This window comes from Bactrocera tryoni, chromosome 5 (genome assembly GCF_016617805.1).
Source record: "Bactrocera tryoni isolate S06 chromosome 5, CSIRO_BtryS06_freeze2, whole genome shotgun sequence".
NCBI classification, from domain to species: domain Eukaryota; kingdom Metazoa; phylum Arthropoda; class Insecta; order Diptera; family Tephritidae; genus Bactrocera; species Bactrocera tryoni.
The window spans coordinates 71,045,862-71,068,875 of NC_052503.1; the positions used below are offsets into that span (position 1 = coordinate 71,045,862).

General features: G+C 34.4%; 1 protein-coding gene across 5 annotated transcripts in view; it reads right to left on the reverse strand.

Moving 5' to 3' along the window:
* Positions 1–23,014, reverse strand: part of LOC120776614 (CUGBP Elav-like family member 4) — a 975,983-nt gene that overhangs the window by 335,817 nt on the left and 617,152 nt on the right. Inside the window, exons 1-2 of one of the 5 annotated variants that reach the window (XM_040107407.1) lie at positions 7,687–7,825; positions 7,439–7,522 (exon numbers count right to left, since the gene is read on the reverse strand). The exons of the other annotated variants lie outside the window; for them this stretch is intronic. The gene's annotated coding sequence lies outside the window, so the exon portion shown is untranslated. Of the gene's footprint in view, positions 1–7,438; positions 7,523–7,686; positions 7,826–23,014 lie in introns of those variants that run through there. 5 annotated transcript variants of the gene reach the window in all.

The following is a 23,014-nucleotide window of genomic DNA, read 5'->3' on the forward strand; positions in this document are numbered from 1 at the left end:
TTGTTTGTGTTATGATTTTCCGGTTTTCGTAAGCAAAAGCCCACTTGACACGCATTCATGAGCCCAAATTGTTAGCAATTAGCTATCCCAGGTACACACTATATGTTTATTTACATAAATTTGTACTAGCAGCTGTGCGTGTGTGCGTGGCGTTATATTGCCTGAGCAATTAAGAAATAGCCGCAACATAAACACTAAGTATAAGTGGGTTTTAGCCCTAAATTAGCGTACGCTTTTCGTTTGCATTTTACTTCATTTTATTTGGGTATGTTTGGACACATTTGTATGCGGCTAATTAACGTTTTGAGTTAGATCGTGTGGAAAAATATTGCGTGCTTAAAATAGAAAGCGAGCAGTTGAGCGGACAGTTGATGAATATTGGAAATTACATGCGATTAAATGAGGGTAAAAGACAAAAATAGAAAGAGATGCAAGCGAAAAGCATTAAGTGAAGGTAGTGGAATAAAATTTGTGCCGAAGGTATGGGAGGATATGCTACCAAATGGATTTTTCGATGCTAAAAGCATGAGATAATTATTTGGCTGGCTACTATAGACAGTTCAAACTAATGATATACTACATATACAAGTATTATAAAAATGTTTAATGGCTTTTTACAGGGAAAGTTGAAGACAAATTTTATCTGTATCTCTGAGAAATAGCAAACCGTCTGTTCAAATACAACAATAAAAAGCGTTAACCTCGGCTGAACTGAAGCTATAATGACCTACACAAATACAATGCTTCTTTACAAGCAGTGCGATCTGTCAATTTGTATGGCAGCCATATGCTATAGTAATCTGATCGGAACTAGTTTTTCTCAGTTTGAAGCGTTATTTTAGAGAATAATCTATGCCAAATTTGATGAAGGTGTCGTGTCAAATAAAAAAGTTTTCCATACAAGCACTTGATTTCGATAGTTCGGTTTGTATGGCAGCCATATGTTATAGTTATCCGATCTGGATAATTTCCTCGTATATTGCATTGTTGTTTTAAAAAAGAAGCTGCATAAAATTTCGCGCAAATATCTTAACAACTAAAAAAGCTTGCCATATAAACACTTGATTTCAAACGTTCACTTTGTATGAGACCTACATGCTATAGTGGTCCGATCTGAACTATTTTCAGTTGGCAGTGTTGTCTCAGAAAATAAGCTGTGCTAAATTTCATGAAGGTATTGTGTCAAATAAAAAAGTTTTCCATACAAGCACTTGTTTCCGATTGTAGAATTTGTGTGGTAGCTATACGCTATTGTGGTCCGATCTCAATAATTTCTTCAGATATTGCTATAAAAAGAAGCTATATAAAATTTCGTGCAAATATCTTGTCAAATAAAAAAGTTTGTCATTTAAGCACTTGATTCCGTTCGCACCATTTGTATGATAGCTGTAAGCCACAGCTATAAGCCAAACTAAGAACTGAGCAGCAACTTAGTTAGAAAAATACGAGTGCAAGTTTTCAGATCTCAAAAACTACAAATTTTTTACTACTTTCACTATGCCAACCACGGTCTATTTCCCTACAAAAATTTCAATTATTTCAATACTTTTTAGAAGAAACCTCATTTCCTTTCTTTTCACTATATATTTTTCCCCTTCTGCCTGTTTTTCGTTAACGTTTTTCATCACATTAAGAAAAAATGGCATTTTTGCCAGCACCTCCACAAAATTTCAATCAATATCTTTCGCTGCTACTTGAAATATCCCCAACTCATGCAAATTTGCCTGTGGTTTGGTTATGCGCAGAAGAAAAAAATCACAAAAAAAAAGAAAATATCAACAAAAAAAAATCAAACAAAATAAAAAATCGATAAGCCTTACTGCCAACTGCTAACACACATACTTATATACACATATCCAAGTCGTTGTGGGTAACTTCCACCTCACTTGCCACCCAAACAAAGATACTAGATATACTACAGGCTAAAGGTTGAACCACAGCCACAGCACAGCTTTAGGCGCACACAAAGACGAAGTGTGTAGCAGAAGACAGCTACGCACCTGCTTGAAAACGAGAAGCGAGCATATATGCAAGTATGTGTATATATATGTGTATGTGCCGTTGTATGTGTTCTGACTGCTTTGGTATTATCAGTAATGGAAATTCGTTGAATAAAGAACCTATGCAAATAACAGCATCAGCAACGGCATCAGCACCGACAACAAACAGCAAGTGCTGCTTGAGTTAGGTGAAAGCGACAACAACAGCAATAAGGATAACTTGAGATGAATTTTCGTAGAAATTTGTCAAAAAGGTAAAATGTTATAATGTAGGTAAAACAGTCATTTTGTGAAGCACTCTTCAAGGCGCGTCAACCTACACTCATGTAGGCTACACATTTTACGCACACAGATACATTTTGCTGCGCACCTTTGTGCGAACGTGTCAGCTCAGATTGTGTGATAGATTGTGCGGCGCAAGCGAGTTGACGGCTGATTTGCCGTTTTCGTGCTTATATTATTGTAATTCTATTTTTATTGTTGTTGCTCAAGCGCAGCATTTTCTTTGGCACTGTCAGTTCCTCACTTATATAGAAGTGTGGTATGCGGGCGTTATTTTTGCCCAAAAGTGCGACGCAGTTCGCTCGCTATCTGCCTTGTGCGCTGATGACTTTGACATTCTTGCTAAAATTATCCGACCATTAATCGATTGATTGCGTGAATAACTGAGTACATAACGGTTTTTGCATATGTGTTCATGAGACCTACTAGTATGACGGTTTGGTTAAGTGATTGTGTGCGTGTAGTGCAGGTAGTTATGTGTGTGGTATGAGTGTACTATATTTATGTGTGTATGTGTTACCAACTCAGCACGATTTTCACAACTTTTTGCTGTTGTTGTTCTACGGCTGCTTTTGACTTTTTGCTTGTACATATGCTTTGGAAATGCTTGAGTGACAGCTTGAATTGCTTTTATTTGCAACTCTGACAGGCTTGGAAATTTATTTTAATACATACTTTCGAGTGCATAAGCGTATATGAAGCCAAATTGCAAATGAGAAAAAGGTTTTTAATCGGTTTTTGCAATAATATTTGTCTACAAAAAATATGTAAGATTATTAACTGTGGAACCATAAAAGATAAAGCATAAATGGGATGTCTGTGACTTCTTCTTTATATAATTTATATAAATAATTTCTGAAGTCGCTTCCGTTGGGTACAATTGAGTCTCTGTTAAGAAAAAAATATAACAATTTAACAAATCTTAAAGCATCTTCCACTGAATACTATATCTTAAAGATTTGATTAAAGTCAAGACTGTCTTTTTTAGTTCTGAATGGTTCTTCCTTTATTATAGTTAACCTTCTCTTCAGTTACAGCTTGCATATGTAACTTAAAATATGTTTCATCTAATTTCATAAGCAATATCTCTGAAAATTAGTTCATAATTTTAAATAGCTTAGTGTTCCACAAGTTCAATGTTCTTTTACCAAAAATAATTTCATCATTTTAAATAGCTTAGTGTTTTACAAGTTCAATGTTGATTTTACTTGTAGTATAGTCTCACTTCAGCAGTAGAATTTGCTTATGTTTTGTTGTAACACGTTAACTTCCTATTGATAACCATTAAATATATCTAATGCGTTGCAATAACGTACGGTTGCTCTGTTAACGACTCACCGATACTGTTTAAAGCATTAACTACTTAAAATGTCTGTAATCTAATTTCATAAGCAAAGTCTCTGAAAAGTTAGTTCATCATTTTAAATAGCTTAATGTTCCAGAAGTTCAATGATGGTTTCGTTTGCAGTCGAACCTCATTTCATTGGGAACTCGGTTATTTCTTTTTAATAACTAGTAAATACACCCAATTCTTTAAATACAGTCCTATACTATAGCCCACTTTATGACTTACTAATATAATTTCTTTATCAAAAAATGTGATTTCTTATATACATATTATTATACATTTTAAATAGCTGGTTCCCTTTTTTAATTATTTTCACAAAAATTAAAAAAATTTAAACAAAACAATATATTATGAGAGAAATTATATTGAATATTCTTAATAAAAAAATTTACCCGATTCAAAAATTTCTGAGAATATACTAATAACAACTGAAGACAACTATTTCCCTTAATTCATTAGAAGTTAGAGTCATAAATATTACCTAGAAACCGTCTTTAGATGAAGTATGAAATCAACTCAAGTGCATTAGCATAAAGCGCTGTCCATAGACCTTGAGATATCAAAGCGCGCCTTGAAGTATGCTACGCAGCAGCATATTAGATATTATTGTGAAGACAAAATAAACAAATAAAGGCAAGCAACAGCTAGAATTTCAAGCGCAGGAAGATTTCAATACGCTCGAATGAACTTCATACACTTGTTAAGCACATCACGTCTTTTAATTGATATTGTAAAAGGTATATGTGTGTGTACTCAAGCATTGAAATGGCGTGTAGAGGAGAGTAGGTAGAGATACAACAACAGCTGACAGAAATATTACAGCAAGCAATTCCTTTAAAAAATATTCTCAAATTGTATAGATTGAGCAAATATGTATATATCGAGGTTGTAAGAATGTATGTGTGCCTTCATGAAATCAGAAGGTATGCAACAGCCATGACCATTCGTTTGTTCCCATTTAGTAGCGCATTTGTTTTAGCCTCAGCTGCCAACTGCCAAGCATCAATGTAATTGTAATTGTAGATACACACGCACACATGCATACGCACATACACACGTACACATATACAAGTTCGATATATTGTTGGTGTTTGATGTCTGCTGGCAATGTATCGACAATACCATTTCCAACAGCGCGCTGAGCTAGCGGCATGCATATACATCGTTACATGTATTTTTGCTGTTTTTGTTGCCAACGATGTTGTCGATGCTTCATTTAATATTAACTTGCAATCATTTCTAGCGAATGGCGAACAAGTGAGCAGCTAGCGCACAGAAGCGACGAAAACGAAATGAAATGAAAATGTGAAAAGCGTTGAAATGATGATGGTGACGAAGTGAAGCACAGGTGCCGTGGGGGGAGAGATAAGTAGTGAAGACTTGCCTGCATGTGTATATGTGTATGTGAAAGTAGACAGTATTGGGTGTGTTATTGACGCTGACGCGGCGGCGAGGCGACGATGAATCGATTGTATGCACGAATGCATCCACACATACTCACACACACAAACGCAGCTTATGTGCCATAACATATGCAACACATTAAGTACAACTCTTTCGTGTTGTTGCTTACTTATAAGCGTCTGTTCGACAATGTAACTGTGTGCTATACAGTTTTGTCAGCATCTATATGTATGTGGCTTTCTTTAGTCCTATTCATACATAAACTCACATGTATGTATAGTATGTACAAAACAGCGCCAGTAGGTTTGTGTGCTTTCAATTGGAAAATCGTGCCGCATACACTGCTACCATTCTCCAACTCATGCTTTTAGCTGTAGTTGTCGCGCCACTCATGTGCTCATGTACGAGAGCACGGAAAATTATATTTAGCAGGCAGTCTAGTGCCTTAGCGCCGTAAAGTATGCACACTCGGAATTAATTGAGTATTAAATTGTGTGAAGCTGCTGGAGAGGCATTACGGCTTGCATGTTGACAGCGTGCCTCATTTGCAGCAATGTGAATTATTTAATAACGGGTAAAATATATAGCTCGCTCATACGAGAAATTAGTACATGAGTGATATATGTGCTTGGGCCAAAAGCAATTAAACTGATCATGTTTTTATATATTTATAATCGACCTTAAGATTTCATCTATTGATATTATTTTTATTTTCCTTTAAGCAATTAAATGCTCTGGGTGAAATCATGAATCAACAATTTAAAGAAGTATTGGTCCGTTTCAACGCATTTTTGGCATACAGACATACCATTGTCAGAGATGATTTTCCCTAAATTGCAATTATATATCTTACACCTTGACCAAGATTTTCAATCAAAAGTCAGCTTTAGGTACTGGCGTCCAAATATTCGGTACCTAAGGACTTGAACAGTTTTGGCTGAATTTGTTGGGTTTTATGGTCATAAGGTTTTTGTTCTAAGGAACTCGCATTCCAAGTTTCATCAGGGTATCTTAATTTTCACTGAGATTTTATTTTGCATGGACGGACCGACAGACAGACAGTAACCCGAATTTCAACTTTTCTCGCCAACCTTATTATTTATTTGTATATATATACATAACAACTATGTCGTACGTACAACCGATAGGTGAATCAAATAATTATATTTTATAGCATCAGTTTGCAAGAATATAAAACTATGCAGTGTATTTGGGACCCAAGGAAGTTATTTTATCCCGTGAAAGAAAATATCTTCCTTTCGTGAAAGAATTTTTTTTTTGAAAAGTTAAAAGCAAATAACTTGGTTACTTGAATTTTTCACATAAATTTTGAGAGTACGTGGAAAACGTCTGTATATGAAAGTTCTAGATCTTTTCATAACCTACAACTTTGCCATAACTCTTTCCCATAGAATGCTTAGTTTCTCCGGAAATCGATATAAGCCGCTTTTTAACTTTTTAAAATTTTAGCACCACTCCCTCCTTGCTAATAACGTTTACAGATCGCTACGAAAATTATATTATGTCTCTTTAATTTTTGTAATTTTATCTTACTTTTCTAATAGATTTCATACTAAAATATCAATTTTTCCAAAATTAAACACCTTGGTCTAACCTTTCAACTCGATTCCCTTAGCTTAGAATTTTACTTAATGCTACAAAAATTATGTTAAGCTGTAATTGCTCGTCAAAGCATTGATTTGATAAAAATTAAACTACTAATTCATAAATATTTTTCTTATTATTTTAAAATTTGTGTATAATAATATATTAAATAAAGATAATTTGTAAATATTTTTATTATTTTAAAATTTTTATATAATTAAAATATTATTTAATTTATCTTTATTTAAACAATTTAAATACATTTTTTTTTATTTTTTTTTTTTTTATTTTATCATCATTTACCCAAAATTATAAAATGTTTAAATTATGGGTCATTTAATATAAACGCCACTGTGTAAGCTGATAATGCATTTCTATACTTTAATAACGAAATGCGTACAAGTTCTCTCACTTTCTGCTAAGTAACGCTATATACCTACATATACATATAGCATCACATGTAAACACTCAATGTTAATTACAGAATAAAGTGCATGTTGGTAAACAGCAAAGAGCAACAGAAGTAATGTGATTGCGCAGCTGATTTCTGACTTTTCGCTCAGCTGTTATGGTAGGACTAGAGGCAATGAAGACGAAGAGAAGTCATTCAAAGTTCACTGCTAAAACTACTACGCTGTTGGCAGCTGGAAGGATATTTATTAATACAGTGGCCACCAAATCCTTTAAATTGAAAACAAGCTCGATATGTATGGATGTATAAGCAACAACTTGCCGTTAAAAGGCACATTTCTGCATAAATATATGTACCATGTAATATTATAATATTTTAAGCACTTACCGCACTTTATTTTACTTCGTTTCGCATTTCCTGTTATAAATTGATACACTTCCCTACTTTAAACTATTTTCCCTATTTCTAACACTATATTTACATTAACATAACACATAATGCGCAACCACCAGCAGAGCTCTGCTTGCGTCGACGCTTAATAACACTTTATTTACAATATCATAGCATTGCACAGCCACTGGCAGAGCTCTGCTTGCGCCGACGCTCAGCGCTCTGCGCACAGCTTTTGCACTCACTAATTTTCACTTTCATTTTGACTACACATATAACAACGCCCGATCACTTTTTTTACTTTAAAACGATTAAATTCACGAACTTCAACCTAATTCTACTACAAACTCCTTGATTGCGACGTTAATTCCTAAACTATTTTCACTTTTCACGGAGCTGCTGCAAATGCCACCTACGCGAACGCGTTATAAGGACAGTACTGTGGAAATTAAGAACGACCAATCACAAGCAAGCTTCTAATTTTGATTGGATATCATGATTGTGACAAACAGATGGCGCGCATATTATTAATGCACATTAAATATCTAATACACAGATGTTATTATATTTGTTTATTAAGAGCTAAAACATTTAAAGTTGGATAATATTTCGCTGATAAAAATAATTTTTAATTATCCAATAACAATTTTAGATATATAAAATTGAAATTTTTCTCTTTTAAGTTTGCTGTGATCCTTTTTCAATGAGATGATCAACAGATGGTGCAATTTCCTATAGTTCAATGTCAAGCAGAGTGTGAGTTAGACTATAAAATGAGGTAAGTGCTGTTCAAATATGCTAAAATTTAACAAAAAAATATTATTAAATTTCGACGTAGGCCTTGCTCCAAGCAATTGTGTGTATATACATATGTATGAATGTGTATACATTTGCATAGCTATGCATATATGTAACTACATGCGCTTGCAAAAGTTTAATAGTTGCGCAGCCACTGGTCTGTAAGATCCTTCTAACTGCCAATAGATGTCGTTGGTATCCTCAAGAGCGAATATCACCTGTTGCCTCCTACTATTTGCATCGCCATTGTTTATAGTTCCTTTTAGGTAAGATTCGTGTAGGTGGAACAGAGAATGTAAAGTATAGACAGTTTAAGTTCTCTGCCTATACTTTACATTCTCTGGTTTAGCATGGCCAATTAACATTTTGGATAATGATTACATGATAAAACAGTACTGACCATGATACTAGGAAATTCAAAAAAATAAATAAAATAAAAAAATAAAATAAAATAAAATAAAATAAAATAAAATAAAATAAAATAAAATAAAATAAAATAAAATAAAATAAAATAAAATAAAATAAAATAAAATAAAATAAAATAAAATAAAATAAAGTAAAATAAAATAAAATAAAATAAAATAAAATAAAATAAAATATATTAAATTAAATTAAATTAAACAAAATAAAATTCGGGTGTAATTAAATTAAATAAAAAAAAATAATAAAAAATAAATAAAAATAAAAAATAAAATAAAATAAAATTAATTTAAATTAAGCAGTAAACAAAATAGTATAATTCGACAACTTTTTCCTTTCTTTTCCATTTTTTTTTATTTAACTAAGGTTTGCTGAAACGGTTGTTAAATATTCTCAGCGCCGGATTTTCAAACATCTATACACACCACCACTTTATAAATAAACTTGAATGCACTGCGGATTACTTTTCACCGGAAAGTAATATGCAAATCTGTGCAAACACAAAATTATTTGTCAATTTTAAATAGACTTCTAAGTTCTGGTGATGGTATATATTTGATAACTGTTTGTGGCGCTAGCTGCCAGGGACACTTAGACGACAAAAAGCGTAGTTAATTAAGAGAGTGCTCAGACGAAATATAGAACTACCCTTGAACGCATTTTCGAGGGTGCAATGGTATATAGGCTTTTATTTTTTTGTACCACAAAATTTTTTCGTTTACATCAAAGCCTAAACGACATGAAACACTATTATTATTTTAATAATAAGTACAAGCAGCATTTATTTATGTGGGTAAATGTCTATATGCCTAGTGCTCACTTAAATGACAACACGTGACAGTTTTCCTGCCGTTGGCGTTTCCTTTGCTTTTCTGCGTAACTTGCTTGCTTGCGGAGTTTTCTATTTTGACTTTGAGGGTTGCTTGCCGCCACCAAATGAGTTGTTTGGCGTTGGGTTGGGCAATCAAGCGGCACATGTGAGATTCTAATTTAGTGTTTGGCACTTTTTTCTCGCTCTCTTTGATGGGCTGTCAATTGACACAAACTTGAGTGACATATTTATTGAATACTCGGTAGAAGTGAAGCAAAAACAATTTTGAAAAGTATACTTTCCGTACGCTAAGTTTCGACTTCTTATTTACTTGAATAATAAATAATGAATGGGAAGAAATACAAGTGACATGAAGGTAAGCAAGCTGGTGTGCGTAACGACAGAATTTTGTGGGTAAAAAACGTTTAAGTTAACAAAGCGGATACTAACGCAAGTGCTACTAGTGATTGTTGATCAACATGCGGCGTTTAGTGGAACTGGATTGAGTTCTCACGGCTTATGTAGGAGTATTGTTCTAGAGTTTAGCTTGTCATATGATTAGTACCACGTATGTCCTGGTTTTAGTGTAATAATGAGAAAAACGGCTACCAAATCTTGTTTCGGACTATGATGATAAATGTATTTATAATATTGGTATCCATACGAAAGCTCTTAGCTTCCAAAAGAATTATAAGCTGATACAACCTCTGTAAGACGCAAAATTATTGCTGACTAGCTGAGTCATTCTAAGATATTATTCTAGATATTCTAGTCATGTTAAGTCTTTACTTTTAACAGTACCAGTAACATAGAAACTTGACCTGTTTGGTTGAAGTGTTCTCAGAAATCATGATCATATACTATATACATATATATTAAATATAATAGGAATATAATAAGATTATATATTTTTCTATATTACCTATAAGACCGAATTAGAAAACTTAAATTTCTAAATATATGTAAGGAAAAGTGAAATTTATTTTATATATAATCTCTTGTTACGCAACGTATAAAATTAATCTTCCCTAAGTCATTGCTCTGAAGTAGTCTTACACTATTTAAAGGATCACAAAACCAAATTAATATTTGGTTTCAAAGTTGCCTAGAACATCAATTTCTATTAATAAAAGTTCTATACTATTTGCTAGATCGAAATATGGTAAAAGTAGTGAAAATATGTCGACACATCTATATAAATTTTTTCATAACTCGGCTGAGAATTGCGGTTTACTTTAAAGAAATAGTAAACAAAAGCTATAACAACAGTCTTATACAGAAAATACTGTTCATATAGAACAATTAGTGAATCTTTGTGGCAAGCTTGGCCCTAATTTATTGGATACAAAAGCTTTTGGTTCCGAATTGGTATGGTTATTAGTGTGGAACATATATTCTTAGTGATTTCTGAGTTGCAAACTTGAGACATATGCAAAAGAAGTTGAATTCAAAAGTTACATAATACCGAATTTAGACCCTAGTGAGTTCTGAGTTTGAAACTTGAAACCTATGCTAAGGAAGACAATTTTTAAAGGTACATGTAACTTTGTCTATTACTACATAGTTTTTTGAGGAGTTAGCTAGGTTTCTGACTATGTAAAGACAACAAAAGAAATGTCATTTAACAGGTATTTTTTTAGAAAATAGTTGAAGCGTTGAAAAGCTGTACCCAATCTGTAGCCAACATTGTAACATATTTCAGGAAATATCTTTGAGTATTATCAAAACTTTTCGGCTTTCGCGATCGGAATGAAATCTAAGCAGTTCAAGTATGCTGAGTTTGCTAATCGACAGACTTTTAAAATTTAGTAGATAGAGACGTGTGCTTGGAGGTAAAACTTTTTCGTTTGACGAGATATCTTCAAGAAATTTGGTAGAGATAATTGCCAAAGGCATCGCTACAATCTGTAATCTGTGATGAAACTGTTCAGATTGAGTCAGTATAGCGTATAGCAGCAGTACAAGCTGACTGATCGGTATTAAGTGCTTGTATGAAAAACTTTTTCGTTTGACGAGATACCTTAAGGAAATTTGGCACAGTTTATTTTCAAAAGCACGATATAACCACCGACGAAATGTTGCAGATTGGTCCACTATAGCATATAGCTGCCATACAAACTGGCCTATAAAAATCAAGTGCTTGTATGGGAAACTTTTTCGTTTGGCAAGATATCTTCAGGAAATTGGGCGTGTATTATTATCTCAAGCAATATTGTAATTTTTGAAGAAATTTTTTGGATCGGATTATTATAGCATATAGCTGCCGTACAAACTGTCCAATCACAATCAAGTTGTTGTAAAGAATCTTTTCTGTTTGTGAAAATTATTTGTTTTGTTTTTGTATCTGTTACTTTCTCACCCTATGTCAAGGTATTTTCGAAGTAAAACATATTTTTATTTATTTTTTTTATATACATCTTTCCGTACGATTCTCAGAAACCTGACTTCTTAGCAATATCACATTAATTTTCGGTTCCATGCAACGAAAAGTTAATTTCTAAATATACCATTAAATAAAATCATTCCTTTAATATACACATTAGGCATGAAAACAGAGATTAAACTCACATAAAACCACCCTTTGACAAACACTTAACCCCTTAACGCTTTCAACACAGCAGAAACTTGTTTACGTTTTCCATGCAAATCAGGCAAAAGGTCACAAAGTTTATGCGCTGCGTTATATAAATGGTGAAGCTTGCGAGTTGTGTATATAAATACAGTTATGAAGTTTGTATGTAGTAGCTTGAAATTGTTGTTTTTTAATTATCGCAAAATAATGCGCACAAATAAAGCCATTGCCGATTACAAGTCTCTTACGCAGCAAACACGTTTTCCCGACGTTAGTTAAATTTGACATAAAAAATATATTTTATTGACAATATACCAACACATACAAGCGTGTATATATGTGTAGCGGAATATGTAATGAAAATTTTTAATAACAACTTTGCAACCCTTCAACATGCTGGAGGCGACGCGTCATGGATTTTAATTTGCCAACTGTGCGGCTGGTTGAAGTTGACGCACATATCTATATGTGTGGGTACATTACATTCGTGAATGATTGGACGCGCGCCACATGGGCACGTGGGTTTGCTGCCAGCACTGGCGCTTGACGTGCGGCACAAGTTGTGAAGTGCGGAAAAGGTGTGCAACAACAAAGCAAATGCAGCTAAAATTTAAAAGCATTGCCGGCAAATAAGGCAAGCAATGTGGCGGGCACACTAGATGAGTAGGATTTTCAATGAGCATATTTGCATGCATGTATGTATGTAAATAATATTGTTGTTGTGTGCGTGTGCGCTTGCTGTTGGTTTTCCCTGTGGTTGCCTTCCGCTGGCGCAAATGTAATTTCAAGTTTAAATTGCCATGCAGCAACTGCGTATACATAAATAGACTATAAAAATAGAAAATATAGCATACCTGCAGGCGCACCCCTTTTTCCTGCTACGCATTTAAATACAAAACCTTACACATTTAATTGCATGGAAGAGTTGTATTACAACATTCGAAAATTGTACCGTAGCCTTGGGGGCACGCACACATACATACAAATAGTTACAAAAATGTCTGTTTTGGCATACACAATTTTTCGGAAGTTAAAAAATGAAACTTATAAGTGGTGTCTTACACAGCCTGGCCAAAATAACTCATGCCTGCTTTGATTTTCGTTGGCGCCTGGGTTGTGCACGCACAAATTCAGGCGTATACACACACATACAGCAGCAAATTAGTTAGTGTTTACCTTTTTGTATATATGTACGTATATATGTATCCACTAAAGACAAGCCACTTCTCTTTTCTCCTTCTTCATTTGCGCGGAGAATTGATGTTTGCTTTATTAGGTGTTAAACGGCTTAAATGTTTCGCAGATTCGGGTTAACGTTAACCTACATTAGCTTAAGTGGCTGCAGCAGATTGCTTTGGGACTGAAAGCTCATTGCTTTAGCGCACATTCCTCGCTTTACGCTCTCACTGTGTGGCCCCAACTCTTTACTTTTCATTGCTGCTGTGCGCTTCTTGAGATTTCCGTCATTTACTTTCACTGCTGATTTGACTTGACAGCTGCCAAAGCGTTTTCAGTGGCAGTGGCTCATAGGCACGTCTAACTGAACTTCTAATGTTTGATTTGCCTGATGCAAACTACTTCTTAGCTTCTACGCTTTTAATGCATATTAAATACGGTGTTGTTATAAGCCTATCAGGGGCTGCTTTTGCGTTTCACAATGCCTGCTGTGCTTACGCGCCTCCCATGCATTGCGAGCTTTGCTATTGATGGGCGTAAGGGAATTCTTGACATCTGTGAAATAAGTTTTGCATTGCGCGCTGACTTTGATGTTGATGAATATGCGTCAGTTGTGAAGTTGACATGATTTGTGATTTGCTTTTTTTTATCTGAGCTAATAATTTAAGATATTAATAATAAACTTGTACTATATTGGTGTGTGGGCTTTGAGTTTTGTATTCGGGAAAATATTCTCATATGATAGCATGAACCTCTTGAGAGAAGTTCAGCGCCTGTGCAATTTTATTTTACAAAAGATTTCTTTAAAAAATAGAAATTTTCAACTTTATCTAAGCTTTCCTAGCATACCAATTATACATAGTATAGTTATGTATTATTATTTGTTTGATGTTAATAAATTCAGAAAAATGAGAAAATTTTTGCACATATAATTTTTTTATTATAATCTGGTTGAGAATTGCAGTTGGAATTCAGTAACTGAGAGAAATACATTGGGGTATGGCTTAAACAGAAAATACGCCTTATATAGGTTATTTTTATGAACTTCCTGGTTAAGTTTGATCGAAATTAGTTAATTTTAGAAGCTAAAGCTTCCGGTTTGCACGAATCTTAGGCCAAAGCAGCTCCCAATAACAAACATGGAAAAGGAATAGCAGTAAAATTGACTTAATGTGAGTTAAACTTTTTGTTTTAGTTTTATAAGGCCTAAATACACTTTTTAAAATACTAAATATTTCTGGTTCAGCCCTAAAGCAGCAATCATTAAGTGAACATATACCGAACGATAATAAAGTGAAGTAATAAAGTGTTTGTATGGAAAATATTTTCATTTGAGGAGATATCTTCACAAAATTTGGCGTAAGTAATTATATAACAAAATGATGCAGATCTCGAAGAAATTTTTCAGATCGGACGACTATAGCATATAGCTGTCATACAAACTGAACAATCGGAATCAAAAGCTTGTATGGAAAACTTTTTCATTTGACGAGATATCCTGACGAAATTTGACATGGACTATTGCCTAGGACCATTATGTAATCTCCAAAGAAATTGTTCAGATCGGACGACTATAGCATATAGCTGTCATACAAACTGAACGATATGAATTAAGGGGTTATATCAAAAACTTTTTAATTTGATGAGATATCAAGACGAAATTTTGCATGTGTTATTGCCAAGGACCGGGATGCAATCTGCCATGAAATTGTTCAGATTGGATAACTATAACATATAGTATAGTATGAATATAAAGTATATATATAAAAAAATTACCATTCTTCATAAAAAAAATATATTTAAGGTGTCTATATATTATATCACATATACCTCCTGATACAAATTTGTATCTTTCTCACTATAAAATCACTTTTAAGAGCCTGCATAATTGATACGCAACCACCTCGCTGCCACGCAACCCACCACATCAGCATAACGCACAGAATCATTGTGTAATTTCCATTTCTGTTGCAGCTAAGAATACTGATTTTAATGCTTGCATGCGACTGGCGGAGTCTATGAATAACTTAACAAGCACTGAGTAGTCAGCAGTGACTAGTTGGTAAAAGGCACATAGCCGACTGACTGCTAACTGCTTTTGCCAATTTCCATGCTTATTTGCCGTACAAAAGCACCCGGCTTGTCTACTTTTTCACATTTAATCTGCAGCGACAATACGCACTCACTTATTTATGAGCGCTACGGAGCGCGCAAGGTTATGCAGCGGCGACATAGATTGTGCAGCAGTGGCGCTAAGCTGTATATATGTGTGTAGGTGCAGTTGTTGGTGGCGTCTTGCCAGCCAACTGCTTAACTTTAGACACAATGCGGTGCATGTGGCACGCGACTGCTTAGTGCCGCTGGGGCATACTCAGTTTTTGCGCCATATCTCTCTCTCTCTCTGTCTCTGTGCGCCATTTTTGCGCTTTTTGCAAAAATCTTAAAATATTTGAAAATCACAATAGGGATTTTGGCCAACGTCGTGGTAGTTAAGTGGCGTTGGCAAGCAGCAAATGCATATGGGGTGTCGCAGCAAGCATAGCTTAAGGCGCACGCAACACCAGTTAGCTCTTTTATGTTTTGTTTGTGTGTATGTGCGTGTGTGTTTGAGGTATTACAAGCGTATTAGATAAGCCACTTCCGTTTGCTACAGCATGGTGAGTGCTATTTTACAACTACAGTTATATTACGCGCATATATTACAACTACAATGTGAGTACCTAACGTGTGTTAAGCATTGCGTGCTTAGTTGTTATTGTTATAACAGCGTTGTGTATGCATGTTTTCTTCATTTTTGTGCTTATTTTTTTCTGATATTGCTGTTTAGTGCTTATTTCGCTCCCTCATCTAACATTTCAAGCTGCCGCTTTTTATTATTTAATGGAGCACAAAATGCACTTTAGCCTCCATGAGAGTTCATCATCAAATTTGTGTGGGCGGCAGCAGTATATACTGCTTGTGTAGAGGGATAACCGGCCAAAAAGTAAAAAAAAAAAGAAATGAAAAGTTAAGGGAGCGCAGTTAAGGACGTTAAACGAAAATAAAATGCTGATGTATGCGGTTACTGCTTGATGCCCCTTAGTACCTGCCAAGACAAAAAAATATAAAAAAAAAAACAACAACAAAATAAACAAGTACAAAACAATGCTTCTAACAAGCAGCAGTCCAAAGAGGCCTTTTAACGTACACTTGTAACAACGCCCTCACCACTTATTACCTTTCTAACACACACACACACATTTCCAATACAAGCGCGTCCATGAACGCATCCACGAAGGTGCGCAAAATGTAGCACAGCTAGAAAATTAATAATTTATATAAGAAAATGTGCGTTAAGAGATTCACTTTTGCACATTTCCGTTTGCCGCACACAGCAATCATGCCACACAGCGCTACGCTACCACCAGCCAGCCACTTTTGCCTTACAAGCCAATTTTCTCCGCCATTTTTTGCACCCATCAACTCATTTTTTATGCACCGTGTATTATTGTGTATTCCCCGCTACTGTCTCACCCGACTTTTTGCTCTGCGCTTCTTTCACTTTCACACTCACTTTTGTGTCAGTGTCTGTTTGTGCATCCCTCTTTGTTTTTACGCCAGCAAATTGCGTAAATAATGTGCGTATTGTGCTTGTCTTTAGTTGGCTCCCAACGCTCCCAACGCTCTCAGGCATCATACAGGTTATTCGCAAGGTCATGCCATCACAGTTTTTGTTGCTTTCCCATTGCGTGTTTGTTCATCATGTCTTTACTTGCTGCCACTTTCCAAATGGGCTATACAATCTTATAAAAAGGCTGCTTAGTAGCTGGTTAAAATATACTATATACTTGCAGGCTGAAGTGGCGGGGAAGCACATTTTAGATAGGTGTGTATGTGTGTGTAACTTTCTTTTATTAGAATTTTATAACTTATTTCTTATGCTGTAAGCTAATTATTGTTAAAGTTATGCATAATTTTCTTCGATAGGAAAGAGCGCCTTAATGTATACTGACATAGTTGACATTTTATATTTATAGAAGAAATTTTTTTTTGTAAATTATATGGAACTTGAACTCTAAAAATTATAAATCGTTATAAATCGTTATAAATCGATTTATTTGCTGTATTATTATCTATATAGTGCGCCTAAGGGTATACCAACAGAGCTGAAACTTTATATTTATAGAATTTTTTTTTTTTTTGCTTTTGATATGGATCTTAAATTCGAAAAATGATAAAACTATGATTTCGATTTATTTTCAGTATTACTATTTATTTTCGATATAGTGCGCCTAAAAGTATACTAACGTAGTTGAAACCTTATATTTATAGAAGAAAAAATTTTCTCTGGCAAGTTTGTGGAGAAGCTGTATGTTCTAAAAAACCGAACTAACGAAAAATACCACAAGCCGAACTAAGTTCGCTTCTGAAATGTGGAAATCGGAATTTTTAGTCTGATATTTGTAAAAATTATAATACTTTTCTGTGAAAAATATTAATAGGATGAACTTTATTGATATACAACTTCAAGGAGACATACCATCATGTAAGAGTGTTATATGGGAAGTTACTCTACGTAGTATGCTTCTTTTTTCAGCAAGTGATGAGGTTTTATTAGATAATGAGACCATATGCTATGATTATTTGGTACAATTATGTATTTGGTATATGATTTATGACTTTCAGCGCATTTAAAAACAAACATTTTTTTATTTACAAAAATATGTCAATTTTCTTTTTTGAAAATTGTCTACCCAAACTGACCTTGAAATGTCAATGTTTAAAATTTTGAATGCTTTTGTTCAAAAATTATTTTCGGGAAATTGTACATGAACCTTTATATATACAAATTTGTCAAGAACACAGCGCTCTACCAAAATATAAGTTTTTAAACGAAAGCAGATGTGAGCAAAAGCTAGTACCAAACGTGCTTACCCTTCAAATAAGTGGATGCTCTCATTGTCGAAGGGAGTATATGAAGCACTAAGCTCGTTGTACTTATTTATAAGACTAAGTGAGCTACGCTGGATATGTTTGTATATTCACATTTACATACATACGTGATTTTAGCACTATCATACAGCAGTGGTACAACTGCCAGCGCTTATTTGCCGCTGCTGATAATTCATTCAAAGCTTGTTTTCTCAACTTTCGCACTTATTTCTCCGCACTACCAACAGCTAAATAAAGCTATATATGCACGATCTATTCATCCCTTTAGCCCTACATCACCCTACTGCAGCGACTCATCTCCGTTTCCTCGCTCAAAATGATTGTAATTTATAAATTGCATTCCACGCTGTCGCTTTTCATTTAAAACTTTGATATATGAGTTGCACTGATGAAGATAGTGCCGAAGCAGCGAAAGGAGAGAAAGAAAAAAAGAACAAAGCTGCAGCAAGAAAATAGGACATGGAACCTAACAAACGCATATGCAGCAAGCAGTTGTTGAAACACAAATACCAAGCTATGCGTGCACTTGTAGATAATCAAATGCATGAACGTATGCCACACACACACAAATAATAGGTCATGTTATCTTTTAGCTCAAGGACTGCGTAAGCATGTGTGTTCTTTACATTTTTTTTTATTTTTTATATAGAACATATAGTCAAATAGCATGTGCGCATACTTTGATATGGGATATTCAGCTGCGTTAGGCAACACGCACATCCATCCGGTTCGAAGCATCGCAAATGCCAACGCTTGTTGCTACAGCTATACGAAAGCTAACTGCGCTTTTAGCTGCAGCGCTGACAAATAAATAAAACGCTCACCGAGGCAGCGCTGTGTGACAACTAAATGGAGGATGTGTTGGAATTTTTGCATTTAATAATTTTCAACAGTGAACAAGGGTTGCCAAGTGGCGACAGGATATAAATATGGATACCAATTTTGTATGATAAGAAAAAAACAAAAATATAGTAACTGTGGTTCCACCGGAGTTATAAAACCCCTCACACATGCAAAAGTTGTTAACAAAAGAACTGAATTTTGAATGATCAGTTTGTATGGCAGCTCCATGCTAATGTGGTTCGATCTAAACATATTCTTCGAAGATTATAGTCTTATTTTAGGCTATCATCAATACCACTTTTCGTGAAGATAACTTTTCAAGTGAAATATTTTTCCATACAAGAATTTCTTTTGGACCGATAAGTTTGTATGGCAGCTATATGCTAAAGTAGACCAATATGAAAAAATTTTACGGAGTGTATAGCGTTGTTTTAGGGAATAACTCTTGCCAATTCTCGGGTAAATATCTCGTTAAATGAGAAAGTTTTCCATACAAGCACTTGATTCTGATACTTCAGTTTATATGGCAGCTATACGCTAATGTGACTCAATCTGAAATATTTCTTCGCATATTGCATAGCTGCCTTGGGCAATAAGCCGTACGAAATTTCTCGAAGATAAATCGTCAAATAAGAAAGTTATCCATACAAGCACTTGAATCTGATACTTCAGTTTGTATGGCAGCTAAATGATATAGTGGTCCGATATCGGCCGTTCCAACACATAAGCTGTTTCTTGATGAAAGAAGGACGGGTACAAGATTTTATAGCGCTATTTCAAAAACTGAGGGTTTAGTTCGCACATATATGTACAGACATAACCTCATTTTCTTCGAACACTTTGAAAAGTGTTTATAGAGGCTTAAATTTAGCAACAAATGGACTAAAAATAATAGCAACTTATCAAAAAAAATTCCAAAATTCACAGAAAAAAATAATAATCGTTTTTAAGGAGCATACTTCAGGGCTAATATAAGCAAAAATTTTTATTCCAAAACAACAAACCACTAACACACTATCCTAAATACATACCTACCATACCTTACAGAGTAAGTACGTCAAAGTAGTCACATAAAAAAGGCAAATAAACCTTCACAGCCACACGCGCAACACAAATACCAACAACAAAGCACAACAAATACAGGCGACACACACACAACCCATTCACATATGAGCATAAATATCTACTACAATCCACTCGTCGATCTTCCATTTTACGCTAAAAAATATGCGACAGCTTATCCACCATGCCACTCAGGCACTCATCAGTGCTCATGGCGCTCTCAGCATTGTATGCGCTTGCTCTTCCTGTTTATTTGTTGCCCGTAGGATATGCGCTTAGGTACTTTTAATTTACTTATTATTTGTAAACAAAAGCTTTTTGAAGTGCTTGCTTTTAAGATGAAGCTGAATTGAAACGACTTTTTACCAAACAAAAGAGGCAAAAATTGTTGCCAGACTAACAGAAAGTATGACAGAAGAAATGAACGGCTGCAATAATGTCGCAAAGCAACTGATTACATGTGTGTGTGTCTATACCCTCATTGTGGCTGAATGGAGTTGAATGAGTTGTTGAAGTGCTGATGAGTGGCGCGTATGAATGATAGGAGGAAAAATTAAATCAAATGCAGTCAAGTCTAATGTTGACAATTATGACAATGATTATATATTAAGCTAAAGGGTGGCAAGTGGAGATTATATAATTTACTTGTTTAGAGAAAGAGATTATTTGATTTAAGAGTGGGTTTAAATGAGCTTAGCATGCTTTTGTGCTGCGAAAACTCGAAACATTTGTCAGTGATTTGCGCTGTTAGTTAGCGTATATTGAGATTCTCATTACATTGAGACAGGAGTCAGTATTACGAGTAATGTTGTGCTATAATAATAAATAATGTAAAGAGATAGATAGTTATTATATACACCGTTATATATTAATATATAATATATTATTAAGAAGAGGCCCTGTATCTGTTAAACTTGAGCTTGAGTGTATTGTATAAGTAAATGATTGGCCTGATTATTTGTGAGAGTTACTTAGGAACTTTGAGGTTTATCAGAAAGTTATATGTAGGCTTCGGTATACTTAACTTACAGTAGTAGTTTGGAGAAGGGTATATATTTGATAAAGATAATTTTTTTTCGAAAAATATTTTGATTGCCAGTGCTAAAAAAAGTTAGGTTAGGTTAGGTTTGGTTTGAAGGCTGATCTAAGATCGCATGTAGACTGCTATATGTAGTCCTTTGTGAAGAAATATAAAAGAACAACTCCTGTGTTCGAACTACCCAAACGCGGGTTTAAAGAAGGAAGCGTTGAGTTATTTCCCCCTCATCTTCTTCCATACAGCTTCTGCAGATGACGTCTGGCAAGATTTCAAAACTTACAACAAGGAGCAATTGTCTTTTAAAAGCCCCACAAGTAGGAAGAGGCTAGCCTTACTGAGTGCAAAAAAGATTGAAAACAGTAAAAAGTTAGGAAAAACGAAAAAAGCTTTGATTTTTTTATATACATTTTTAGGTTATGGGATATAGGCAGGAATACAAAAATTGTAGAACTTGTTAATAGCTACAACTTTGCCGTATAACATTTTTGTATAGTGCTCTTAGTTTTGCGGGAAATCATGTTAAACCGTTTTAAGCCTTAAACATTAAACCAACGCACTACCTGTCCTCTTCATGACTTCAGATTGCCTTTAATTTTTGTTATTTTATCTTGCTTTTCCAATGAGTTTCACTCTACTACGGTTTTTCTTTTGTTTTTATTTTTGCTTCAAATTCTTGCGTTCCTGGACTTCTACTATTGACTCATTCCTACAGCATATTAACAGACACCATATTTTTGCTTCAAATCTAAAACACCGAGTAAGTGAGTGGTGTAAACTTTCTTTTAAATATACGTCTATACACACAAATACACTTATTTTTATCAATGAGAAACATTTTTCTCTCCTCTGTGGATTTTTTTATTAATAATGGATTTTTATAAACCAGTGGAAAATTATTAGCTCCCTACCGACAGTCGAATGAAAAATAGTATGAATATAGTGACTTTACTTCAATGTTTTGCAAAAACCTTATTGATATTTTGCTTTTACAAATATTGATGCTGGTCATATTCATTCTATATGTAATCAAATTTGACTCGGACTGAAGAAAATAAAAGCGTTTAGAAGAAATGTGAAACAATCGCTTTTGCATATTTATTTAATCAGATAAAGTATTATCAATGAGAAACATTTTTCTCTCCCTTTGTGTAGTTTTTTTAATTAATAAGGAATTTTTATAAACCAATGGAAAATTAATCAAAGCTAAGGGAGCCATATTCATTCTACATCTGATCAAATTTGACACGGACTGCAGAAAAAAAAGCGTTTAAAAGAAAGGTGAGACAAATTTATTTTCATAGCTTAAGTCGAATAAAAATGCGAAATTGTCACCATTATGATATAAAGGCAGGAAAATCAGCGAAGTAGCAAAATGGTACAAAGTTATTTGTAGCCACGCTTTGGACCATGAAAAAAATAATACTGATAGCCAAAAAACTGATAATAAAGCTAAAAAGAAAACAAAATAACAACAACGAGAACAATACTACCAAACCCATCACCAAGAGGAAGGAAAAATGTACTACGAAATACAAAAGCAGAAAAAGTATAGATTGAACTGACAGTTGCTTCGGACGTACGGCGCATTTTATACACAAAAGTAGGCACTTTATACACGCCGACCGACTCACAGTCCAGCACTTCACCCACACCTACCCACCAACAGCCTATCAGCGTCACACCGCACACTCTTCACCGGGGAGAAAATGGACTTTTACGCACCAAGATAGGCAACCATAACAGAAGCGAACCGGTCTATCCTTGTTATTGCTGTCAGTGGCTTCATTTAAATGCAAATTTTGCTGGCATTTTACCTTTATTCCATCACCGAATGCCGAGGTGCGTGAGAAGTGGTCGCAAGCAGCGTTGGAAGAGAAAAAAAAAATCGAAAGTATAAATAAAATAAGACATAAAATAGGT